An 8993-nucleotide genomic window follows, 5' to 3' on the forward strand; every position below is an offset into this window, starting at 1 on the left:
TTAATGACATAACTTGCACTTGACTTTGTTTTTGAGTGAGGGAGGGCTGTGCAGGTTACCAGCCTCACTTCTCCTCCAGAGCCATCTGAATCCAGTGACCAGATATTCATCAGGATGACTGGAGATGACCCAGGATGAGGCAGTTGGGGTTAAGTGACTTGCCCAAAGTCACACAGCTAATGAGTGTCAAGTGTCTGAGGTGAGATTTGAACTCAGGTCCTCCCGACTCCTGCACTGATACTCTATCCACTGCACCACCTAGCTGCCCCTACATTCTTAATACATACATACAGAAGAGATAAATAGAAGGTAATGTAGAGGGGAAGGACATAGACCAGGGGAGGCTGAGAAGGACCTCCCATATAAGATGGCTTCTGGCCTCTCTTGAGGGGAGCCATGGATTCTAAGAGGCAGAGATGAAGAGGGTGAGTGTTCCAGGGGTGGGGACCACACCTAGTACAAAGGCTTTTTTGAGGATCAACAAGACAGTTAGGGAGACTCGTAGAGTGCAAGGAGGGGGATGATATGTGAGAAGATGAGAAAGAAAGGGAGATTCCAGGTTCTGAAGAGCTTTAAATGGAAAAGGAATTTATACAGGAAGTTCAAAAAGTTGAGTTTTAAAATATTACAGTTGAAAACTCAGAGCTACTCAGTTCAAAATGTCCAATACATAGTGGGTAATATGAGACTGGACTTCTTCATGAGGAAGGTTAAGGCTAGATATATAGACATAGGAATCGTCTGTATAGATATGAGTATTGAATCTATGGGAGTTAATGAGATTATCAGTATGTAATTTAGATTGGAAATAGACCGAGCTGTGTGGTACACCCACAGTCAGTAGGTATGGCATGGAGAGAGACCCAACAAAAGAGAATGAGAGGAGTGGTTCAACAGGTATGAAGACAGCTAAGTGAGCGGTGTCATACAGACCCAGAGAGGAGAAAATATCCAGGAAGAGTAGGCTGTCGACAGTGTCAAATGCTGTAGAAAAGCCAAGGAGGGTGTAGTTTGAGAAAAGGCTGTTAGATTTGGCAATTAGATTTGGCTGTTGTGATAGTCTGAGATAGGATGGGATGAGGGCATGGATGAAGGAAGTAACTCATAAACTAATAAATGCAAGAACTATGGTGAGAGAATGAGGGCCATTTTAAATAAGAAATAATCCTATTTAGTCCTACAAATGCCAAGCCCAGTTGGTTTCAACCCATGGTCCTTATTTGAGCCATTGTCACAATGTGACTGCTGAGGGGTCTTGTGGTCCTCATATCTCCTTCTTGGAAGGGATCTCTGGGTAACCCCTCTGCTCTACAGAGGAAACTGCTCCTGTTCATTTCCACCCATCCTGAGGTACTCAGTGGGTCATGGCAAGGTCAAGCTGTCCCCCTGATCCTTACCAGTTTTTTGGTTTGTTTTATTTTAAAATTCAACTTGATTTTATTTTCACAAAGATTCATATTCTCTCCCTCCTCATTCCCCTTCACACCCATTAAGGAAAGAAAAACCAAAACCCTGTTGCAAATACTATGTATAGTCAAAAAAACCCAAATTCCCACATTGACCATGTCCAAAAAGAAAATCTGTCTCAATTTGCCTTCTAATGTCATCACCTCTCGGTAAGAAGACTGACAGCATGTTTCTGGAATCAAGGATGAGCTTTAACTTGATCGGAGTTCTTAAGGCTTTCCAGTACCCTTGTCTTTGTAATAGCATTATTATTGCATACGTTGTTCTCTTTATTCTTCTCATTCCTCTCCATCTTCATTCATACACATCTTCCCAAGTCTCTCTGAAACTAGTCCCTTCATTACCTACAGCACAATAACATCCCACTCCATTCAGGTACCATAACTTGTTGTGGCCGTTACAGTGTTAGAAAGAGCAGTACCGAAGGACCTGCTGGATACAAAGAAAACCCAGAAAATGCTTTCCATCCTCATGTGGTGAATGCTTCTTCTCCTCCCACATTCCTGTGTCTCTGAAATCCACCCATCCCCTTCTTCATCTCTCCCCAGGGTTATCAGCGAGTTCATAGGATTTAGAGCTAGAAGTAATCTACATCTGGGAGGGGCCTTAAATGTCATTTATTCAAACCCCTTCATTTTAGAGATGAGACTTTTGGAGGGATCTCTAACGGAATTTAGAGGTCTTCAGTCTGAGTTCTCTCTTCTGTAAAATGATGACATCAGGTCTTATGATCTCTAGGACCAACCAACTCTGATATTCTATGTTCTACAGGCTCTTCTCATTCTGATAGTCTCTGACTGTTGATATCTAAGAGGCAGGTGGTGTCCTAGTGGCAAGTACACCAAACTTGGAGTTCAAACCCAGCTTCAAACCTTTACTAGCTATGAGATCCTAGACAAGTCACTTAATCTCTGTTTGCCTCAGTTTCCTCAGGTATATAATGGGGAAAAGATTAGCATTTACCTCCCAGGGATTTTGTGAGGATCAAATAAGATACTATTAGTTAAAAAAAAAGAGAACTTAGCACTAGATAATAAACGGTTATTCCCTTCCCCATTTAGGGACCCAGAAACCTCTAGAGTGGCATTCAGATTAACCTGTTTTACCAGTTTTAATAGCATCGAGTTTTGTCTGAAATCAGTCATTGGCACAGGATGTTAACCCCATGTTAGGTGTGGCTCAGTTCTCCCTCTATCGGGGTGTGGAGAGAAGCAGTATACAGAGACCCAAACTCTCTCTTCTTAAAAGTTTTTTATCCATTTCTGCATCAGGGAATGTAACATGTATAATCTCTTCTTATCTTGGAGACTTTTACCTTCTTAAAGTGCTTTATAGTTTATCAAACTTGTCTTCCAACAACCCTCTGAAGCAGGTAATGCCTACCCCCAAATTATAAAGGAGGGAACGGAGATGCATAAAAATAAAATGACTTGCACAGGGTCACACAGCTGGTGAGTTTCATGATTATGGGTTAACCCTAAGACTAGGATTGTTGCCAAGACAACCTCTTCAAACACCCTGGAATCCAAGAACAAGGGTGAGAGGGGTATGAAGTAAAACCCAGGCTATCTTCTCAGATGGCTTTTCCCATCTTTAATTTATAGCATTTTGAAAGTCCTTTTATATCCCTTTTCTCCTTTACTCCTCAGCCTATGACATAAACAGGGAGATTAATTAGTCTCATTTTGATTCATGAAAAAAGACACTGAGGCTTAGAAAGAGGAAATAACTCATTCATGGTCACACAGCTAGTTAGAGGTCGAGATGGGACCAGAACTCTCTGGTCTCTTAACGCTGAATCTAGAGCTCTCTTTGCCACTGCTCACAATGGCTAGAAAATTGCCTCAGGGCAGAGAGGACTGAATTCCTGGGAGGTATCCTCTGTTCACAGAATTTTAGACCCAGAAGACTTCTTAGGGACAATAATTTTACTCATTGGGAAACTGAGATGCAGAATGGGTCTCAATGCCTTGCCCAAAGTCACATAGTAAGTTAGTAGCAGAGGTTGATCTAGGACTCTGGTCTCTTTGAATTTAATGATCTAAATGCTCTATTCAGAATCATAGAATGTCAGCGCTGGAAAGGACATTACAGAAAATCTAGGTCAGCGACTTTCTTTTATAGATGAGAAAATAAAGCCTAGAGAGAGAGGATATAATTTGTTCAAGGTGATGTCTAGGTGGCTATGGTAATATGATGGACTTTGTTCCAGATACAGGCTATACAGTCAGTCAAAGACTCATTCTTTAGCATGAACCAGAGCCAAATCAGAGACAATTTGCCTTTGAAAGTATTTCTCCTCCCAATCCCAGCATGTTGCCGAAAGGCCCATTCAAGTGGGAGATGACCAACTCATTCTGCATGTAATCCCTTGATGGGGCAGAGGGTACCCGTCCAGATGCCTGAAGGGATACCCTGAGAGGCGTTACTAAGCATGATAATAAAAGAGTTGACAGCCTCCAGTGTAGTAATAATTCTCAACCTGGACTGAACCACTGCTACACTTCCTGAATTTTACTTCCTATCCTGGGTTTGACAACCATTTTTCTTAGAAGTTGCAACTGTGGCCTTTCCAAGTCTAAAGTTTTATGTAATACAATTATTCCCCTTAAAGAGTATTCTAAGGAGCAACATGACCTCCATCTTCTCTCTTCTTCCTCCCTGTTCTTTCTATTTCCTCAGACTTCAAAACTCGTTGTTTCCCCTCCTTCCCAGGAATGAAGCTAGCTATGAGTGAATGGAAACCCACACTGGTTCCTGGTATCTGCTGAGGAAATTGGTCCCTGTCTTTCCTTTTTTAAAAGAGATTTATTTAAATTAAAATCTTCTTTTAAACTTTTATTTTTTCAAATAAGGTCTTATTTTCCTACCTTCTTGTCTCTCCCTCCATGGGCACTTAGGCACCCATGCGCAAAAGAAAAAAAAAATCCTTGTAACAAATACTCATAGTCAAACAAAACAGGTTCCTGCATTGGATTGGCCATGTTGAAAAATGTATTTCTCATTCTACATATTAAGTCCATCACATCTCTGTATGCTTCATTATCAGTCCTCTGGAATAACAAATAAGTAAATTAAGTAATGTCATTTTCATTATATTGGTTCAGTCTACCTAAGAGCAATTAACACTTCTGCAATTATTTAGATGTGTCTTATTTTCGTCAAGGGTTTCATTGTTATGGTGCTGTAGTTCCTGGGTGTATTTTCATAGGCAAACTTCCAAGTACTTTATGCATTCTGTGGTTATTTGAAATGAAATTTCTTTTTCTGTCTCTTCCTGCTGAGTTTTGTTGGCAACATAAAGAAACGCTGAAGATTTAAGTGGATTTATCTTATACTCTGGAACTTACTCTGGAACTTGCTGAAGTTGACTTTCTAGTATTCTCTAAATAAACCACATCATTTACAAAAAAAAAAAATTGTTTTCTTTTTGCCTTTTGCTTATTCCCTCAATTTCCTTTTCTTGTCTTATTATTATTGCTAGCATTTTCCAGCACAGTATCAAATAAGAGTGGCAATAATGGACATCTTTGCTTTAACACTGATCATACTGGAAAGACTTCTAGTTTCTTTCTATTCTATCTAAGAATTGATAGAAAATACCATATTAAGGAATACATTTATTATTATACTTCAAAATGTTTTTAAAAATATAGGTATATTTTGCTAAACACTTTTTTCTCCTGAATCTACTGATATAATGATGATTTTTGTTGTTATTATTAATATGGTTGACTAATAAGAATAATAACTAATATTTATACAGCACCTACTATGTGCCAGGTACCATGCTAAGTGCTTTACAAATATTATCTCAGTTGATCCTCACAACGATCCTTCAAGGTAAGGGCTATTATAATTCTCATTTTGCAGTTGAGGAAACAGACAAATAGAGGTTAAATGACTTGGCCAAGATCACACAGCTAGTAAGTGTCTTAGGCTAGTAAGTGAACTCAGGTCTTTCTAATTCTAAGACCAAGTGCTCTATCCATTGGGCTTATCAACCAGAGAAAAATGGTTTGACTGGTATGGCCCATTTGAGGCTCCTGTTGGAATGCTGCTCTTAGGTTAAGTTTTCTACTTCCCTATTCTTGAACATCGAGGCAGCGCAGTCAGACAGTCCCTGCTAACAGCATTGTCTTCCCCTTGAAGTCACAAAGTTTCTTAAAGCTCTGTCTGGGTGGGATGGCATTCCTCTTTGGGATTCTTTGTCATTCACACACAGCTCCCTTTATAGTTTTCCCAGTATTTGACTAATGTTTTTGATATGTTGCTATTACTTCTTTGTTAATCTTTTATTTATATTTCTGTGTTGATATTCATTAAGGATGTTAATCTATTCTTTTTTTTTCTCTGTTTTGACTCTCCCTGGTTTGGTTCACGTCTTTTTTTCTAAGCCAAGGAGAACTAATGGGGAAAGAACCCCAAAGAGCTAGAGGTAAGGGCCCTCTAAAATTGGTTGGTTTGGTGTCCTCTCCTGCCTGGATTTCAGTCACGTGCAGAGGAAAGTTTTAAAGTTAGATACAGGAAAAATGTCCTGGGACAGAGCTGTTAAAGGGTGATGGAGGGAGAATTGAAGGGTGTCTGGGGATCTGTATGAAACAAAATGGAGCCTCAGGAGTCTGAGATTTAGTTAACTTCAAAATGCCGCTTAGATCACATGCTTGATCCCTGCTTCGTGTGGTGAGACTCCCGCTCTGACCCCAGCCGCAGAATGCACCCTAACCTTAGTCCCAGACTGAGCTCTAGCCCTCTTCATGACCTTGGCTAGGGTTCTAGCCTTCTCCCCCCCAGCACATATCCGGATGATGTGGTTCATTATAAGGATGACTGGTTTCTGAATAGGAAAGTTGCAGGAAATAAAGAGAAAAGAGAAGGTTTTCGCGTTCGATTTGAGGGGGTGGGACGGGGGCGGGGGTGCTGCACTAAAGCGCTGGGCTCTTGGAAGTGCCCGATCCCAGCCCAAACAGGCACTTCCTGGGCCCAAGAGCCAACTTCTCCAGGAAAATAAAGGCGAGCTCTCTGGAGATCTGGGCGGGGGAAGCACTGAACGCCCGAGCTTCCTGAGGGTGGGGATTCTCTGGAGCTGGGACGTTTACTATCAGGCCTCCCCATCTCCCTCCTTCCAGAGATTGGTTTTCCAGGGAATTGCCCCCCTGCTCTCACTTCTCTTCTCACGAAGAGGCTCCCTTCCAAGAACTGAGGGCCCAGCCTTTTGGGGCGGGGCGGGCTCCGGGTGGAGCGGCCAGTGCAAAGAGGAAGTTAATTTTAAACCAAATAGCCCTTGGTGGCCGCTTCTTAGGAACTCTTTGCGCAACGGCCGCTCTATCACGGCGTCCTGGAGCGAGGTCCAGCGGGCGCTGGGACTGCGCGTGGGAAGCAGTGGGCTGGAGGGGGAGTCTGGGAGGGGAGGGGAAGATGGGGACCTGGGGACTGCGGACAGAGCTCAAGGTCAAGGTCAAGGGGGATCCCACCTCCTCATCGCCCCCATTCTCCTGTGTCTGCCCCAACGGGCGTCCTGCAGGGCTCATGTCCAGCTGAGGTCCCTCTGAGATCTAAGAGTTCGCTTCCGCCTGGGATTTGAGGAATCTGGGTGAGACCGAGCAGAGGAGGTGTGACTGTATTTTTAAAAATAAGAGTAATAAACGAGTTAAAGTGAGTGCACAGGATCACAGCTCTAGTAGGGCCATATAATTGCTCAGGGGCTCCACTGACTTGCTACCTGTGTGTCCTTGGGCGAGTGACCCAGCTCTCTAGAGAGCCTCCTTGGCCTCACAGGTAAAAAGAGAGAGTTGAACTCGGTGGCCTTTGGGGCCTCTCCCAGCTCAGTGTCTGTGGTGCTATAATCTCCCTCATTTTACAGGGAAGGACAGGGAAGCCTGGAGACATTAATGACTTGCCCAGGGTCACACAGCACAGAGATGCAAGCCTTTCACCTCTTGCCTCCATCTCTGATCTCTTCCATGAAGCCTTCACTTTCTTTGGCCTCCATGTGATAAGCATATCCACCAACTAAATTTCCATCTTTTAAGACAATCTTATAATGTCCTATAATAATAACAGCCAGCTGTTAAAATATTAATCATAAGTATTTAAGCATAGCTAGCTATGTAGCTCTTTAAGGTTTACAGAGTGCTTTACAAAATCACCTCATCTTATCCTCACAATAACCCTGAGAGGCAGGTACAATTATTATTCCTGTTTGACAGATGAGGAAACTGAGACAGAAGTTAAATGACTTACCCAGGGTGACATAGTGTCTGAAGCAGGTTTTGATATCAGGTCTTCTGGACTCCATGTTCAGTGCTCTGTAGCATCAACAAAATGTCAAGGGCTTCCATCTCTATAATGAATGCTTATAACCCTGCCCCCCCTTTTTTCCTCATAAAAATTCTGTTAGTAGTATTATTCCCCATTTTCCAGAGGAAGAACAAAATTCCCACAAAATTTAAGGGACTTGGCCAAGGTCACATAACTGAGATGCATCAGAGCCAAGACTTGAACTCAACTCTCTTGACTTGGGGTTCAATGTTTTCTGTGTTGTACACATCTTTCGTGTTATTGTTTCAAAGTTACTCAAAGTTTCATTGAGGTCCTAGGACAAGAAGATCTCTAAGATTCTTTCTAGGTCTAATGTTCTTGCAGGACATTTGTGTTTGTATGTTTTCTCCAGTCACCCAGCTACAGCACCAATTATCACTTTCCCCCATAAAGTCAATCCTTAAATTCTGTTGTTTGTATCTCTACAACATTTCTCCCAAACACAACTCCTAGGCCTGTCACCCAGGTTGCCCTCAAATGCCATCTACTCCACAAAGTCCAGACCCTCTTACTGATAATGCCTTCCTCCCTCATACCCCACAAAAGACTTTGCCTATACATCTCTGATGCACTTGTCACCTAATATTGTGTGTCATATTTAGGTGAGGGTGTATTTTATCCTCACCTGGACTGTAAACGCAATGAATGAAGAGAAAGGATCATACCTAAATGTTATATTTTTCTTTCTCCTACTGGACAGAGCACACAACATTTAATAAATATTTAATATTTAGTAAATAAATAATGTTTGTTAAATTGAACTGAAATTGAGACCCATCCCCCCTTTTAAAATCATGAGTTGTCTAGAGCTGAAGTAGGAAAAAGGGGGAGAGGAAGGCCTAAAGAGACAAGTATTCTTGGGGCAGCTAGGTGGCTAGAGGACCCGAGTTTGAATCTGGCCTCAGACACTTGACACTTACTGGATATGTGACTTCGGGCAAGTCACTTAACCCCAATTGCCTTGCCTTACCCCAGTCAAAAAAACGAACAAAAAAAATCAAGAGACAGGTGTTCTTGGGGCAGCAATGTTTGGGTTGTAGTGGGAAAGAAAGGTGATTTCCGGAGGTTGTGGTAAGGTCTTAGTTCATCCTTCCTTCTCAAAGAGAACCAGTGGCATCTCTAGGGTGTTGTTTGGACTTGCTTGTGAATTGGATTGAAGTAAAGCAGAGTTGCAGAGTCATTAAAGTCCAGCGGCAAGACAAAAG

This window comes from Notamacropus eugenii, chromosome 1 (assembly GCF_028372415.1).
Source record: "Notamacropus eugenii isolate mMacEug1 chromosome 1, mMacEug1.pri_v2, whole genome shotgun sequence".
NCBI classification, from domain to species: Eukaryota; Metazoa; Chordata; class Mammalia; order Diprotodontia; family Macropodidae; genus Notamacropus; species Notamacropus eugenii.